Source organism: Acromyrmex echinatior, chromosome 11 (assembly GCF_024713525.1).
Source record: "Acromyrmex echinatior isolate Ae372 chromosome 11, ASM2471352v2, whole genome shotgun sequence".
Taxonomy (NCBI): Eukaryota; Metazoa; Arthropoda; class Insecta; order Hymenoptera; family Formicidae; genus Acromyrmex; species Acromyrmex echinatior.
The window spans coordinates 13252022-13268156 of NC_141862.1; the positions used below are offsets into that span (position 1 = coordinate 13252022).

The window sequence follows — 16135 nt, forward strand, 5'->3', positions numbered from 1 at the left end:
GTTACAGTTCTGACCATCCGGCTAGGAGTTGGACCAATGCTGTCTGCATTTGGCAAATGAAAACTTAACGAGGTTTGCTGAAAAATTTCTGCCCGGTGATACGCGAGTCCTCCCCACGGACGCGCTTCAAAGTGACACGTGCCACGCAACATATTCCCGTTTACCCCCTTTGGATACCCATTGGAGGTCCTCCAGTAGCTTCTCTTGACATCGGATACATTTCGACCAAACGCGATCCTCCGCCCCTCACCACGACGGGCATTTTCAATCCCAAGCTTACGTTCCGCCGCCACTCCCGGGGGCCATCTCTGATACCAATCAACAGAGGCATTCCCACGTAATTGGTTTTTACGTAATGTTAAGCAGGTTGGGAGTTACGCCGCGTCGGACTTCGTATATTTGTTTTCCGTCGTGGTGAACTCGCGATATTCCGCCGGTGGCGGGATCAAAGCCTACGGATCGGCGGAATTAATTAAATCGGTCGATCTCCTCCTACGGAACTTCCTTGCTTTTTTCCGCGAGCGTCCGTACGTATCGGTATCCGCGTACACTGGCATCCACCCCTTCTCCAATACCATACCGCCCCTTCTCCGAAAGAGAGATCCGATCGCATTGGCAACTAGAAGTTTCATGGGTGCACTCGGATGGGTCGAGAACCGTTTGAGGATGCATCGAGGAATTGCGGCCCCTGCATTTTTGCCCTCACCCTACATCGGATGTTATAACCTCGCCCACACGGCGCGGCGGTTCCGAGATAAACTCTTTGTAATGAAAGTCGTAGATATTTTTATCTCGTCGAGCAAAAGTTAAAAAAATACTCGAGTGGTTTAACAATTAACATTAATTGATCATTAATAATTTTATAATTGAAATCCGGTATCTTTACTTTTAGTCTTAACATTTTGTTTCCCAAGCGGAGCCGTGTGGTTTTATTCCACGGAGGGAATTTTCTTTTAAAATCTACCTTGAAAATATGGTAGTTGTGGTACAATACAATATTTTAAAGATTTTTACCATGCCCTTCAGTAAAATTGAGCAAACTTATTTTATACTTTATTGTAGTTTTATTAATAAATGAGAGAGATTTACATTAAAATTCTTCGAAATACAACATTGTCCCACGACTGTCATATTTTCAGGATAAATTCTAAGAAAAAATTCTGTTCGTGCGTAAATAATTTTTCCAATTCTGTTAGAAAATTTCGATAATTTTTATGAACTTTTCTAATTAATTTTTAAGTCATAAACTTTTGTTTGAGGCAAATAAATGCATAAGGTACATATCATTTTCAGAAAGATATAACTTATACACTCAGGGCGAGTCATTCGCCCTTCTTGAAAATATTATTCTAATTATTTTAAAAGATTAACTTTTCTTTATAATTAAAAAAAATTAATATCAATTTAATAACATTTCAATTATTGACAGAGTTGCGCAATAACAAGTATTATACAAGAACTATAATAATAGTTTCGTTATTATACAATTATAGTTTTAAAGATATTCTATATCACTATAAATAAAAATAAATGACACTATATTATATTTTTACACATATATTGATATATTTATTTATTATACTCTGATATAATTTTTAACGTAATAATTAAACTATTACACAGAATATTTTTTGTGTCTATTGTCTTGAAGTCGAAAGATTATTCTTTTTTTTTGATGAAGAACAGAGAAATTCTATGATATATTAAAAAAAAATTAATAACATATAATATATTTCAATCGATGACAAAAATCTCTATCGCGCTGATTATGCTTTTGTGGAATTAATAATCTTGTGTGAGAACTGACAGTCACGAAACTTTTTCGTTGTTTCCACGAGTAATTCAGTGTTCCACGAGAAAACCGTAAAATTTCTATCTTCCGCTTGACGCGAAGCTTTATCTGCTTACGCGCGCGATAGGCCGAATTACCGCGAAACGAGAGGCAGAGAAAAGAGGGAGGGAGAGGGAGAGAGAAAAAAAGGCCGGAGGTGCCTCGATAAAATTCCATTGTGCCGGCTCGACGGTATTTTAAGCCTCTCGTTCTGCTTCTCTGCCGTTCTTCCCTCCCGAGTTCCGGGCGAACCCTCTTGTCGCTTGTTGTCACGGACCTTTATTAGTCCGCCCCGCGAGGATAAGGGCGACTTTTTTATTTCCCCACGACTTGACATCCGTCGATCTCTCTTTCGCATCTACCACTTGTTGCACGCGCGACCTGCCGTTTCTTGCCGTGACATCAGCCACCCTCTCTCGTTTTTCAGCCTTCTTTTGTCATCCCTCGTTCGGTGACGTCGCGTAATCCTTCACAGCTAAACCTCAGAAAAAAGATTCTGAATCCGTAAACACGGGATTGACTTTAAGGAGTATTTCATAACGCATTCCGAATTAATTAAAAGAGAGAGAGAGAGTATCGAGTCTGGCCGTTTCTAATTTTTAGATTAACGTTATATTTCTTGTGTAAAAGACAGGATTCTGTTTGTGATTTTTCAATAATTGTGTCTTTTATATTGATGAAATATTTGGGTTTTCATCATTTTCTCTATTTTGATAGTAATTTATTTATGGTTCTTTTAGCGAGTAAGAAAAAAACGTTGATACTTTTAGTGTTAAATATCGAGTTCGCTTCCGTGAATTCGACAATATTCATGAAAAATTGTACAAATTTTCTGAATGCAAGAGATATGAAATGTATACGTTATATCGTATCATATTATGTTATATTATATAACACGCGAAAAAGTCATGGAAAAGGACGGCACGAAATGCATATCGGAAATCGCGATATAAAATAAATTGCGAAAATTGCTTGCAAGGTTTTTGCGCGCACGATGCAATCCGTTTTTAATTCCGCGCGGTGTAACGTGGCGCCGGTTGCATTTTACATTTTAATATCATTACCGGACACGCGGAACGACGCGCGGAATGTTTTGCGTTTGCATAACCACCCCCTCGACCGCGTAGCGAGTTTATAAAACTCGCGCCCATCCCGGTCAGCAGCGATGCGCATATGATATTTTGGGAGTTGCATTATCCGCCCCGGGAGCCCCGAGAAATTCGCGCGTGATTACGGTTTATAATTTCTTTTTCGGCATGTCGGTGGGCATTATTTTCGGTATGATCCGCACGCCGCGCCGCGGGAAGGACCGTGATTCATATTGTCGTTTCGTGTGCATGCCGAATTCCCGTCTTGATTGGTGATATTACAGGACGGAAGGCATCCGTAAACCAGGGTTTCTCAAAAGCCCTGGACAGTAATCTATCCACAAAATCGCCCTTTCATTGTCAGACGTTTCATATCGCCGACGAAACGTTTACGATAAATATTAATCCTTTATTAATCGGAAGTTTAACATAAATAATGCAGTTAAATAACGTGACATGTACCGCAATATTTGCAGCCCTTTATAAACATTACAGTATATTACATTATGCAACGCAATATAATCCTTTTATTAATTATCCAAGAATCGCATCACGCATTCGCTTTCATATTATTATATGCGCGTTACAAAATATTTACTTAAAATATTAAATAGCAGGAATGCGGTAGCCATTTATTAATTTAATTAATTAGATTATTTACTGCTAATAATTTTTGTTTATGAAAAAGTACGCCGAGGGTATGGCGGTACAGGATTGCTCAAACAGAATGAGAACCGCTGTATCAAAACCGCAAACCACGGGCCAATATAATGAGATTTAAATTACTGTGGGACTGTGACATAGTATGCTTTTTACGAATCGTTACCTGCGCGACTCTCATCTCCCATGGCCAATTAAGGATGGAAATTCGATTTGGAATCTCGTCCCGAAATAATCGATTACCGTCGGCCGTAGCGATGCTTATTCCAATTTTGTTAAACGACTGACGACAAAATACCCCGAAGGAATTTTCTCGTAATAACACATGTCACATAAAACTGCTTGCAGCGACGGAATTTAACGAATTCTCTTTTGTTCTTCGATATCAACGAATTTTTCAACGTATTTCTCTATAAATAATCATATTTTCACTTAAAATATAATACAATCATTTTTATTTTCCGTATTTTTTTAACCTTTGATGAATATCGCTATTAAACGGATCGAAGAATAATATTTTTACTTTGTGTTTAATTCAATATGATTATCCAACATTAATATTACAATATCACTTATATGAATGAAATAATAAAAACAATAATAAATATTTTTATTGCAGTTTAAATGAACGTTTTTATTTAGTCTTTATAAAATATATTTTTTATACGAGATATAAAACGATGTCGGCAGTAATATTTAGCGACAAAGATGAATTTCTAATGTATTCGTAGGTTCAGTGAAACGGACATTTCCTTCAACTTCGTTATGAATAATTGTTTAAAACAAATGTTTTTCACAACTTTACATAATTTTAAGTTACATAATCTTATTCCTTAGATTTTAACTTTTAAAATGAAAGAAATCATTTAATTACGTTAACTTTGAGCAAAGGTATGTTAATTTGAAGTACTTTGGACTTGCGAATACAAGTTAAGGAAATTGCGGAACGAATTAGGATAATAATACATATCAATAATACGAGGTATTTGCATTTATTCACATCTAGTTATCTTACATAGACTAGACTTGAAAACGAGCAAGAGCAACGATGCTCGTGGAATCGTTTGTGCTAAAGTGGAGCATTCGAAGAAGTTTCCCGTCATCGTAATCTCGAATCCTGAAACCAGATCGCGGTAGGGAGAGAGAGAGAGAGAGAGAGAGAGAGAGACGCATTAAGAGTCAATTTGTCAAGGGAACGATCGCTCCTCGAGGTGTCGGAGAATCGGGAGGTGCAGGGCAGGAAGGTGTATCGCGCGCGCGAAGGAACGAACGAGTGACACGGCGGCAAAGCCGGTCTTACCTGGGCACTTCCACGGCGCGTTATTCCATCAGGCAACAACCGGGCGCGAACCAGGCCTTTTTCCGCCTGGCGCTTTTTGTCAATCAATTAAAGCGCATTCGCCGCAATTTAGAACGCATTAAGACGCCCAGCGGCAGCATTCCGCGCGTTTCTCTCGTCGTCGTCATCGTCGTCGTCGTCGTCGTCGTCGTCGTCGTCGTCGTCGTTGTTGTTGTCGTCGTCGTCGTACTCGTCACCGTTGAAAATCCGCAGGAGCAAGAACTGCTTGGAACTCGACGAAACACGTCACGGACTGAATGGCGAACGAACCACCTCGCGGAGAAGCAAATCTGCACTTTATACGTTCCGATCGGTTGAGTCCTAAATATCTTTACGCGCGATTAACAGCGTATGCTCCATTTGAACTCAACGAGATCCATTATCCCGTAGCATGCTTGATGTGTTGTAAGAGTAGATCGATTATTATCCAACCGGGAATATATGTTTCTCGGTTTAATGTAAACCGAAGATATTATATCAAAGATGTTATCTCCGCACGGAGTCTTATCTCTTCTCGTTATATTTGTAAGAATTACAAACGTGATTTACGGCAAATAAGACAAGTTTGTCGATAGATACAAATAACTGGACGTTTATATGCTCGCCGTGAGATAAATACCTCGTTTTTGGCGAACAAGTTCCAACGAGTAAAAAACTTGTCGACAATAAATAGGAGAGGACGAACGCGAAGCGATGCAAGATGGATGATTTCGCGCGACCGCGCCGTTACGTATAAGACAAGCAGGTCGGATCGTAGACCACAACCAAGAGAGGCTTGGAAGATGCTCCCGGGGCAGGACCTGTCATTACCGAAATCTATATTTAATGCCGCCGCGCGGCAACACTTTTAATCCCGGCATTATCTGATTATCGCGTCCTCACAAGAGGAAGGAACGAGCGACGCCTTCTCGCCACGGCCCGATCGCAATCGAATCTCGAGCTGTCTGGCGAGGGAACCCTTCTTCGCTCCTTCGATGGGTCGACGACGAAAAGCCGGTGGAGGATTTTCTACGGTTTGTAGATCGCATCTCTCTCGTGACCTCCGCTAAAATCTCCGCCGCGTTTACGTTATCTGGCCGTAGTGATCTGCCGACGGAGGCTGCGGCCCGTACATTGATTTCGATAGTTATCAACCGCCATATCTCTCTCTCTCTCTCTCTCTCTCTCTCTCTCTCGGCCGTTTTGCCACCCGAGAGCGTGCATTGTGATCAAAAGGTAGAAAGCACAAAGAGTCATGAACAGTATAATTTTGGTAATTAATGATAATGATGTACGATAATGAGAAATAATAACTCGGCAATGAGTTAATGAGCAATTATTTAACGGGTTTAGTTGTGATAATAATTTATAATCGTTACATCGTTTATTTTCCATTACGTTTAGAATCAATTACAAATTAATTCTAAATAATCATTTTAAAAATACAGAAAAATATCTAAAAACAGTAAAGCCTTATTCTTCGAAAATATTAATAATAAGTTCTGCGTATTTCAATTATATATTTATTTTAATGCATAAGTATTTTGATGAAAAAATGTGTAATGTGTATGGAATAAGTATATATTAGATAATAATGGAAAGTCATTACGATACGTCGAAATTTATGCTGGCATAAAATAATACTGCAAAATAATGATTAAAAATTGCATAAAAATGTATATTGCCGTCTTGTAACTCGCACATAACCAACGTGTATCGAAGCGATCGTGGCTTCTGGTTGAAGAACAACGAGACAGGAGGAGACTCGCAGATCCAATCGATCTTCTTTCGGGTCGGAACGGACTTTTCGCGTTGGTGCATGCCTGTGTCGACTAGGCCACAGATTCGGTCTTCATGCGCATCCTCACACCGGCAAACAATTATCATCAGTCGCTGGTTTTGCCGGGGTCCGTCGATCGAACGACAACGACGATGACGACGACGGCGACGACGGTGACGACGACGAAGGAGCTGACCGCTCACGGACTGACGTCTCCCACGGTGGCTGATGTCAGAAGACGTGCGCGACAAAGTACGTGTCACGCCACTCCCGGTTCGTTTGAGCTAATTGCCAGGGAGCTCCTCTCTCTCGCCTTCATTTCGCCGTATCCCGTCATCACCGTGCCCGCCGATTTCATCACTCCGGTCTTTTGGTCCGTTTCTTCTCGTTTCTCCACCTCCTCTTCACGCCGCCGCCTCCTCGCCCCCGCGCCACCCGCTCTCTTCCTTACTCCCTTCTTGCTGGCTCTATACTGGCTTCGTCATCTCGCCTGGAATGAGACCCGTCGCGATGCAAGCGGAACGGTGCCGATGCACCTGGTATCTTTCAGCCTTGAGTCGTCCCGCTCAAGTTTTGCATCGCATGGGAATGGCTCGTGGGAAGTGACGGAAAAAGAAGTGATGTTATTCGGATCTTTCCCTCCCTCTCTCCCAATGAAGGAATTGTCTTCTCATCGGCTGTATTTTTTTTATGTAAGGGCTTAACGGATAAGAGTTATGAGTTACATTCATCGGTATGGAAGTAATATAATAATAATACGTGACAAATTTAAGTCAAAAAATAAATACCAAATACGGCTGGCTCTTAATGCCTAATAATTATGTATACTTAAATATTTAAATACATTATCCAGAACTTTATGACAAATTTATACGAGGAAATATAAGAAACTAAATTGATATTTAGAGAAATATAATCCATTGATATATAAAAATAACGTAATACTGAGCTCGCTCAATTCACATCCACCTTTTCATGATAATAAGTCGAATCTATTACTACGAACATTTTCTCATTTAGGAAATCATGTAGAAAAAAATTTATTTTAAAAAATCTTCACTTGCTCTTCACCTCTTATTCTCTTAAAAATGCGAACGGACGAAATCACCGAGATTTTAGTGCTGGGATCGTAAAGCGCTTAAATCGAAGCTCGCGCGTACCTAAGATAATTACCATCCGCTTCGTTAGATCCGTGCTCGCTGATTAACCTCCGTAAAAGCTTCTCTATCTCCATGATCACGATTTAATATCTGCCTGCACTTGACGCCGCGTGCGGCTCGCTAGGAAAAATGCCACCAAGCGGCTTAAAAACGACGGTTTCAATCTTCGCGATCTGCCCGAAAGATCGTGTCCTCTCGAGGTCGACAGGTTCGCATAATGCCATCGGTACAATGCGACGCAAAGATGCGACAAAGAGTGCGACTTTTCGTTCCCTTCGCCCCCTCACTGGAGGATTTTTCTGATCGGAGGATAATCCTATTATGCTTTTACGAATTGTTGATGTGTGTACGATGTCATCGGCTCGGCATGCCGATGCGTGGGAGGTGCACAATGCCTCGTCATGCGATCGACGACACAATAGCCTCCTCGTCCCGATCATCGATCCGGAAACTGTCAACTTTAGGGTGTCGCCGAGGGCGACCCGGTTGCGTGCGGTCGCTTATGCGGTCGAACCCGGACAATACCGGGGACAGATTCGATCCGATTCGATCCCATCCCGGACAATGGCAATGGGACGACGCGTGTCTTCCCGCCCCGTGTCATCTTCGACCGCAAACGACCGATGCCCTGCGACAAGTGCCAATTTTCCCTGGTGTCGGAAGCCCGACGCCATCGGGACACCATAGAGATTTCCTCCTCCGCCTTCCGCATGCGATCGGACACGCGATCGGCACCGGCCGTGGAGACACCTACGGCCCACCTCCGCCTTTTTGCTCGATGATCGTCATTGTGTCCTCCCTGGGAGGACATAACGCGGGATCGCAAAATGCGGGCCCATATTGCGGAGTGAGTCGTTCACATCGAGTCCACGAAAACGACTTGTGGATTTCAAGCGCACGATGAACGATGATTAACGTGCCAAGCGCCTCCCACGTCTGTATTACGTCACGCTGTTTGACACTTGCATCTGTTGAGGCTATTATATTCCGTAAAATTTTACGACATGAAGGGTCCCGAAGGTTACTCTGGGGATATTCTCAAAACAAAATTCTTTATAATTCTAATATTAAATTAAACTTAAAAAGAAAGACTTGTATTATATTCATTTATTGTGTATAGCTATTTTCTAAATTTTTTGGAGTGAAATCTCGCTTTAAATAGTGAAAATTTAATCAATTCTTGAAAAAGAATGATTAAATTTTTAATCTTTAAGAATAAGATATACTCTAAAAGTTTCAAGGAATATGTACAAAGATTTAGTAGAAAATAAAATACAATAAAATTATATTTTAACATTGTATTAATATACGTGCTTTTATTTCTGTTTCAGGTAAGCAAAAATACGAATAATATTTTTATTCAAACATCATTGGCGTCAACTAAGTGAGAAGGAATAAGAGTTTAAAATGCTGTTTCGATATTCGAGGAAAATATGAATTTTTGTAATCGACAAACGAAGTAAGAAAAACAGATTTTTCTTGTGATTGATAGCAGATATCATTCGCATTCATTTTTACTCTTATATTTGCAAATTTATCGTAATTTCCTTTGAATATTTTTTAACTATCAATTCGAAGTTTCTTTTGCTTTTTGAAGATATATGTTATAGTTTGTAAGTATTGGGTAATTATTGTTTAAATCCTTTGGAGTGGAATCTTACTCTAAAGAATGAAAGTTGCGTTAGTCTTGAAAAAGAGTGGTTCAATTTTCTATCTTTAAAAGTGAGATTTTAAAATGACTATATTCATTTCTGACTATATTCAAGTTCTAAAGAGTAACTTTAAAAATTTAGAGAGTAAATTAAAAAATTATCAGTTTAAAAAAATAGTGAAATACTGCGAACTAATAAAGTTGTATTCTTTACGATATAAGTTAAAAATATAATAGACTTATGTAATAAATAAAAGATTAATTGTCTATTTCGTAGAAATCTTGTTCAAGCAGTAAAAGACATATTTTTCCCCTTTTATGAATATCAGTAATCAATAATAAAAACAATTTTAAATCAAGCTTCTATACATAAAAAGAAAGTTACGTAAGAGTACGTATGTATTGTAGAATCTGAAGTATATACTCGTAATCCAATAGAGAAGGAAAAAGAGCTCGTACAAAAATATTTCCGAGTGACAAGCGACTCCATCGTGCCGGAAGTCTCGACGGTGGACAATCTTTCTCTTTAAATCGCCACACGACCGTCATAATCGCCGTTTGCTGCCCTCGCCGAGCTGTTACGTAATGCAAAAATATCCGAGTCAAGTCGATTGGTAAACGGACGACGCGGTGCCGACGCGGGAAGGCGTGACCAATCACGGTCGGCCTTGGCACTCGTAATTTATGCAGGATTTGTCATTGCGGTTCGGTGAGATCGAAGCCCGATCGCCGGCGCTTAATCGTCCGCCGGCTCTCTCCTTTTCGCGGCTCTCTCTCTCTCTCTCTTTCTCTCCTGTCTGCGTTTATCCGCGTGATGATGACGGCTTGATGGTCACGCCTATCCTCGAAAATGGAAGTGCGGGATAATTAGCCACCGGCTTGTTGGCTAATGCATCCTTTTGTCTCCGCTCGTCGCGTTATCTGATTCCAGCCGGTAGCCCTTGCACAGCCTACTGGCCGGTTGAGATAAGAATGTCCGATATGTCCGCGAGGTGGAAAAGCCTCTCGAGAGAAAGGTCTCCGCCGTGGCGCAACACAGAGGACTTGGATAAAAGAGAGAGAGAAAAAAGCGGGTTAGAGAGAGAGCGGCTGATTATAATCATGGATCATATCGGAATTAAAAACAAAAAAAAATCGGTAGTCACGTAACGACGCATTAAGCTTTCGAGAGATCGAACTCTCTATCCTTTACCACACACACACACACACACACACACTGAATTAAATTTAACCCTTGAATGTCTAACTGTGGAAACAAACACTAGTATATGGCATACTCAATTCAATTCGATTGGTTATAATTTTTATAAAAATGAACATATTGTAAAATTTTTTTTTCAATCGAACCGCCAGACGTTAAGGTTGTCCAATTAAGCAAATGTATCTGTATTAATAAAAAAAAGTTATAAGTAATGGAAAAGACATTGGGGAAACATTGGAAAAAATCGGATAAACTATATCGAAAAGATATTTAATACTATTAGGTGTTGGAATTAATTCGTAGCGTTTTACAAGTGATGGGAAGTACTTTCATTAATGTATTTTTTAATGCTCATGTGAAATAAATAACATTCTTTCATTAAAAAACGCTACGAATTAATTCCAACACCTAATAATAAAGAATGAAAGCAAAGATAACTGTAAAAATTAATAAAGAATGTAAAATTCAAGAAGTCGTCTTCGCATAAAAATATAGTTTGTTCATCGCGGAGATGAATGTCACAGGTGAGTGAACGTTTGTGAGGCAATTTGTGTTGATTTATATGCCTTCGCTCCTACGCAGGACATTATGTAGGAGTCTAGATGAGACACCAATTATAAATTTGTCTTTCTCGTTCTCGCTAATCATATAAATGTGTCTTGGATCCGGCTTAATGAAGTTCTCAACTCGGTCAACTTTTGTGTCTTCTTTCTTTCTTGTTTGCCAATCGCTAGCGTAAGGTCGTTCTTGGAGCTTGGCAGACTAACCACACCCACGCAACAGTACTTCCAGTTTATTTATGAATCCACTGCATACGTATCGCTGACTCGCTATCGAACGGTATTCTTGTACGAGATGTGCGCTTTTTCGTTAGATTTGGGGGCGGAACGAAAGCACGTCGCACAAGCAGGTCAGCGATTTAATCTGGGATCGCTCTGAGTATTTGGCAGCCAATCATCTTCTTCGATCGAGATCATCAGCGGAGATTTCGCAGTGAAATTTATTCGTGCAGAAACCAAAGCGTATTTTTGGCGCGATGGTCTCACGCGTAAGAGATCTGTCATCTTAACGGAATGTTACAAAAGTTTATGATTTATTACGCAACTGACAGAGAAGTATAACCAAGCGTCTCTTTCCGATTTTAATAAATTTTGGATTTTAATAAGCTTTGTTAAAATATAGACAAAAATAAGAGACATATTTTTTATAAGCTTGGTGGCACGTTAAATTCTCCGTTGAAAAAAATCGCTTTCCTTCTTTTTGACAGAATATCATCAAAAATATAAAACATGTTTTAATTAAAAGTTGAATGGTTCAAAAGTACTTTATAACAAAAATAACATAATTTTTTAAATTTTAATTTTTTATTTAAAAAGTTTTTTATATTACATCATTATAAAGCACTATTGCTTTATTCAACTCAATTTTTATTTAACACATTTTTTTATATCTTTGACGATTTAAATGATATTAGAAAGAAACCCATTTTTTTTTTCAAAAGATAATTTTCATTCCTTAATATGCGATTGAGCACTTACGACAAAATATATGTATCTTTTATTTTTTTCTATATTTTAACATATCCAAAGCTCATTAAAATTGGAAGCCACTTGTTGTTATTTCTTTGTAAGATGACGATCGACACGAAACGCATACTTGCGTCGTTAGTTCAGAAAATAGATATTTAGCGCGCGCATGTATGCACTTCCATATCTCTTGAATTATGATGTTCGATGCCCCCAAAGAATTCGACTTGGTAATAACTCGCTTAACAGTTAACGGAATCGATCGCAGGGAACGGGCGGGGAGATGTGTTTAAACATTAATTACCGCTATTCCCATCGCGTAGATTACCGGTCGAAATGAGCCTCGAGCATGAAATCACGAATACTCTCGCGTTATCTCTTAATCTGTGTCATTCGCATGAGCGATCATGACTGTCTCCTCCGATAAAGAATCAATTACTTTTCACGACAAGCGCGTTCCCTTTTCCACCGAGTGATTTATACCGCGGTAACTCCTAAGAATCGACGATCCTCGCCGATAGATCGAAGGTCGCGCGGAATTTAATACGTCATAGATCATACGCATCACATGGCGAGGTTGACCTATCATTAACGTGGAGCAATTATTCGCGCGTTTACGCGACCGATAGAGCTACAATATAACGTATATAACGGCGAGGGCGACGGTGCGTCACACCGGCGCTCATCCGCTCGTTCGTTTGTGTGCAAAATATCTAGCTATTTATCGGCAGCTTTATCTGATCGCATCAATCGGCTATCGCCGTGACTAATCCCGAAGAATTAATCCCGCGCGCGATGGAATTAATATACTGCGCGAGGCGAACTCATGTAAATGGAGGGAAAGCGTCGATGCGGCTTTTAAACGGACGCCCGTTCGCCATGGAGAGAATTATTTCTAATCGAATCGCATATCCGGACGCTGACAGTTAATAGATAATATTTCTGAAGATAAAGATTTATCTATTATGGTTATTTTTATTTAAAACTATTCGGCTCAAAACGAATATCGATGTGCACTGTAAAAAATAATACTTTTTTTTTATACGCGTTTTTATTGTTTGGGGATTAATTTTACAAAATTAATCATGCGATGGATTGCGCTTTAAATAGTGATTGATGCAATTTTTTTAGTCGTTCCTCTAGACAATACTATCGAAAGTGTTTTCTCAAACGATCGCTGCATCAGCATTCTAGCCCGCAGCATCTGTTCCGAGGTATGCAATCGACGACACACAGCAGAGACATTTATCCCACGATACCAGCGAGCCATTAATTGCGATCGTGTAGATCGACGTACTACCTCTCTGATCATGACGCCTGGATGCCTGACGACGTTCTATCGCCAATACATCGATTTATTCTCGCCTCTCACTACCGTACGTCACCACGACTCCTCGACACGATCCCTTCTACAGAAATATTTGCATCGCGAGGCGCACGTATCAATTCCATCATGAAAATATTCTAACGACATTGTAGATAATAGTATATTATTTATTCTCTTAACCTGTGAATCGCGATAATCGCTTAATGATAAAAAAAAAATTCCAAGAAAATATCACGCTGAGAATTGGAAGCATCAAGTAAGTTGGCGCTATAATAACGAAAAAATAGTGGAATTGATGTTTTTTTTTATTTTACATAACACTAGATCTACATAATCGAAATCAGTAACTTTTTATATTACGTTAGAATGAATAGTGAATTATTATAAACGGAAATCGATATAATTTTCTTCTATCAATTATTGATTGTACTTTACTTGTGTTTTTAGCGTATTTAGAAGAACACGTTTATTACGATATCGCTAGTAATAAGTTTTTTACAAACATGAAATAGTTTTTTCTCTAAAAAAGATACATCAAAAGAGGAAGAATTCATCAGAAAACGATCTGTTATACGCGTAGCTCAGGATGGATCAATTTGCCTCTATTTCTTATTCTTCTTACTTATTCCACTATATAGCAAGCGTCAGCGATCACGAGGAACGTTACGGTCTTCAGGCTTCAAACGATCGTAGAAAATTCATGCAGATCGGAAGGCCATTGCCCTCTTTCTGAAATGACGATAGACGTCAGGAAAAGGAATGAAGATCGCCGTACGGCTGTATCATCCAATTCGAAATACTGTTACGAGTTGTTACGAGTGTATGAATTTGCAGTCGTAGAAACTCCTCGCTGTAGCCGCGTTGAAATTAATTCGTTACGCTTGAGAAGATATCGGGTCTCGATAGTCAATTAGATATACGCATCTCTCACAGAGTTTAGAAACTCAGCTTTTTGCCGTCAAAATATTTTAATTCCAACAAATCAATTTAATGATTTGCGGCGAAATCCATGCTTGCAGAAATTCTTTTCTATTCGTATCGATACGTGCGTTCTCCGACCTTTATTATTACATTTTCTTCCGAATCACTTTGCTTTTAATTGTGCATTCTTATTTTGATTTGGCGCGGATCAGTGACGGAGAAGCGTTTGCCTATTTACAAATAGTAGCGACAGCTTTCCGAATGGAATGATATCGTAGAAGAGATTCATAGACAGAAGTCAACAGAATAGAACAGAATTATTATTTGGAGAGAAAGAAAGAGAGAAAATGCGTATTTACTGAGCGCTTTGTGACAGTTCCCTCAAGCAGCAGACAAAAAGTACATGCATACTTTCTAAAACTTTTAAAATCTCACTCCGAAGAGTGAAATCTCTCTTTAAAGATTGAAAATTGAGCTACTCTTTTTTAAGATCGGCTTAATTTTCACTTTTTAGAGTGAGATTCTACTTGAAAGATTTTAAAGAGATTTTAAGTAAGGCTTAGTCTAAAAAATATAAAATAAAATTTATAGCGAATTAAAATCTGTTTGTGTGTATGTAGGCATATATGAGTAACGCGTGAGTGTATGATAGAGAGAGAGAGAGAGAGAGAGAGAGAGAGAGAGACCGGAAGGCGGCCGTCGGCCCTGTTTCTGGAACCGCGCGCGGCAACGCGCGTTCGAAGCCGCAACAGGAGCGTAAACGATGCAGAGTCATCGTCTCTCTCTGCGTCGGAACCGCCGTCGTCGCCACCGCCGCCGCCGCCGCCGCCCGGTCGGGATGGATGCCGTATTAGCATGACAAAGAGACGTTGGGACGCCTTCTCCTCGCTTCTGCTTATACACCGTGGGGCCGCTGCCTCTCAATTCAAATGCGATGGGCGTATGCTATGCTAATATTCTGATCCACCGGCGTTAATGCATTATCAAACGCGGCGAGGTGCATCCGCGTGTTGGCTGGCTTGGCTGGATAGCTTGTTTGGCTCGGCTGGCTTGGCTGGCTGGCTGGCTGGTTTCGCGGACGACTACGTTCCGTCAACGTCGCGCAAATGCACGCGCGTGTCGTCTCACGCGTGTCGTCCCAAATCGTGAATCGTGCAGCGATTGACGTCTCAGTTACCGCCTTTCCGCCGTTGATTTTTCGTTCGCACTGAGATCGCGCTGGGATCGGCCAAACAACACTCGTTTGGCGAGGACGTTGCTCTTCTTCGACAAATCAATTAGTGTTATTGGAGCAATCAGACAACGTTAATTGATTCTTTGAAGAGGGCCAACATCTCGAACTCGACATTATTGCGCGCCTCCTCCCATTCGACCTGCTCCTGAAATATCGAGGCTTTCAGCGTGGCAACTTTACTCTTAGCGAGAGAAGAGATGTGTCATGATGGTAATATTTCAGATAGTATCTGTAATATATCTGTAGAGATATCGTTCCATTCACTCTCAACACTTTTGAGATCTCTCTTTCAAGATGAATATACTTACTCGGGACCAGTTCGTGAATGCGCTTGCAGAATGTTCTCCCATTAGAGTTTAAATACCATCACGATTATCGCAATTCGAAGGCGCAACAAGTAACCCGTTGGCGCATCTGCCGCTTCCCGAAATCATCCGC

General features: G+C 40.1%; 2 protein-coding genes across 5 annotated transcripts in view; one reads left to right on the forward strand and one right to left on the reverse strand.

Annotated features, from left to right (window-relative positions):
- The window catches only part of LOC105144232 (uncharacterized), a 303924-nt gene that overhangs the window by 188061 nt on the left and 99728 nt on the right, over positions 1-16135 (forward strand). The window lies entirely within an intron of this gene.
- LOC105144233 (uncharacterized) overlaps positions 1-16135 on the reverse strand; it is a 242057-nt gene that overhangs the window by 28653 nt on the left and 197269 nt on the right. Inside the window, exon 5 of one of the 3 annotated variants that reach the window (XR_015546776.1) lies at positions 1619-7376. The exons of the other annotated variants lie outside the window; for them this stretch is intronic. The gene's annotated coding sequence lies outside the window, so the exon portion shown is untranslated. Of the gene's footprint in view, positions 1-1618; positions 7377-16135 lie in introns of those variants that run through there. 3 annotated transcript variants of the gene reach the window in all.